The sequence below is a fragment of the Melozone crissalis genome, unplaced genomic scaffold (genome assembly GCF_028551555.1).
Source record: "Melozone crissalis strain CALT ecotype California unplaced genomic scaffold, PUWL_Pcris_2 ptg000013l_1, whole genome shotgun sequence".
Taxonomy (NCBI): Eukaryota; Metazoa; Chordata; class Aves; order Passeriformes; family Passerellidae; genus Melozone; species Melozone crissalis.
Window position 1 is genome coordinate 36,340,265 of NW_026535791.1, and position 2,557 is coordinate 36,342,821.

A 2,557-nucleotide genomic window follows, 5' to 3' on the forward strand; every position below is an offset into this window, starting at 1 on the left:
TTCATTGACTTATTACATATTAGAAGTTCATAAAAATATGTAAATACGATTATATTGGAGACAGATGCTTAAAGATTGCATAGAGTATTTTCTGGCATTTTCTATGGTTTAATCTATATTGACACACATTTAGATCTGCAAGAATTATTATTTGTGCTAAATGGCTTTAACATGGACATGTGATTGTGGCTCATGGGAACTAAATTATACACCCATTTAACAAAAGCTCTCGGCAGCATTGATCCAGTCCTTAACCCAGAGATTGCCATGGAGTTGTCACTATGTTGAGAAGATCTTAGAAGGCATGAGTCAGCATTCTCTGCTGATCTTGCTTTTAGATCTCAATGATGCATATTTTGTAGAGCAACTATTGCTGACTGTACTTAATGTAGGTTAAAAAATAAAAGAAAATTACTATTTTTGCCTTATATTAAAAGACTAATGTCAATTTTGGATGACTGGCATTAAACCTATATTTGCCTTTTTTTGGAAATGGAGTATTTTGTTCAAACCTTGTTTGATAGTTTTAGATTCATAACACAATTTGGCTGGTAACATTTTATTTAAAATTAAACTTCATGTATGTACGAATTGCCATTCATAACGTTGGGGGAGTTTATTCTTACCAGTTTACTTTTCTATAGGACCTTAACCTGATGATGCTTGAATATTGGACCCAATAAAAATATCCTTGGTTAAGGTAACTTGTCATTATTAGCATCCCAAAAGTTAGCACATCAAGGCTTCACAAGTTACCACACAACTGCAGTGCTCCACATCCCTTCCCAGATGAACCACAGCACTTGTACTCTGCCTGTTGCCAGACACAGCTCTGCTCAGATGAGCACAGGATTGTTCTTGTGCCCCTCCCAGCATGTAGTCACTAGGAAATGCTGATTTTAGGTAAATCTTCCATGCTTTGTGTTCAAAAGAGGAAAAGGGTGAGTATGGTAAGTGTTTGCTCTTTATTACTGCAGTGATCTGTAGTGTGACTCTTGATTCAAATGTTTAAAACTAGAATAGTCTTCATACCTCTGGTTTTGTGACCACCTACTGTATTGTCACTGCCTGAAATCACCAGTAGTTTTTACACAAATAGAGATACTTAGTTTGAGAAATGTGAATCAATTGTCTGCTACTGAAATTCAAATTCAAAAAACCAGATTTTTCTGATGTATTTACAATTGCTGTTTAAAAAAGATTAATAGAAGTTAGATGAAACCACCGTGGTGTATGTGTGGGTTTGAAACTGATGGGTGTATTTTCCTGGGGATTTTTCTACAGACTAGTTGACAATTCATGGCAGCTTCTCAAGTATTTTAATTCCAGCTCTAAAGGCAGTCTGTGAAATGTGTCACTATCTTCTGGAATCTGAATCTGCTGCATACACAGCTTTTCAAGCAGCCTTGCCTTGTAATAATTGCAGCTGTTTTGCAATTGCAATGTTTCAGTGTGGACTACTTCAGTGTGATACAATTCAGAAAGTTTAATACATCACAGATTTTACAGAAGAGCTGTTCAAAAGTTGTTTTTGCCCTTGTAACACTGCCTCAGATAATTTTAAATGTTTTTCTAGAATTTAGGCTTTTGGTCTGTGTTAAGGCATTTAAGCATTCTACTGTATACCGTATCTGTTTTCCTCTTGGAAGACCTGTTTTTTTGCCTAAACTTTCAAAATACGGAGCTTTTCAAAAAACTTAATGCATTATCCAGTATTTTCTTAAATTGCACTTATGGCAATCTGAGAAAATGTCAATTATTCAGAGGGTTAAGAGGTAGGACAGATTGCTGAGCTGCAGGAAGACAGGGCAAATTTGGACAAAACACTTCAGAGAAGTGTCAGTTTTTTGGTGGCTGATAAATAATTTTAAAACTTACTGTTCAGAGTCTGAAAAAGAGTGCCCATCACTGCCAAATTTAGTCTGAAAGGAATCCTTGGTCCAAATAATACTTTGAAAATGTGATATGGGAGTTGGTGTCCTGATTTTCTTTCTCCAGAAGAAATAAGAAAGCAGCTTGGTGGCAAGCTGTCACTCACCAGGGCAGGCTGGTGGGGCCATTTTATTCTGTAGCCTCCATTCTTACTCAAAGGTTTGGCTGTGTTTGAACACCTGTGTGAGCCCTCAGGTTTCTGTGGTCATACAGGTTGTGTGAGCCCTCAGCTGCTTGGCTGGATCTTGTAAGCAATGTTATAAGTATTAGTTGACTGTGAACCAGTCATAGTGTCTTGAGGCTTTTTGTGCCATTTTCAGGCACAAATGACTTCAGGAAAAGTCTGAAAGTGAGGACAAGAGGTGAAACGACAAAATTCTGGCAGGCACCTGAGGTGCTCACTTACACTGATCTGAGTATCTGTTTGAGGGATGGGAAGCACCAACCAAGTCCTTCTTGAACTGATGTACAAATCAAAAAGGTGGAATGTGGACACAATGTTTTGCTAATACTGGAAAAGGCAAAACCACCAATCTCTAAGCAGGCTGGCACATCTATATTTCAGGCAAGTGAGAAACCTTGAAAGGGAGTGGTTTTAGTGTATATGACTTTGGTCCATGGAGTG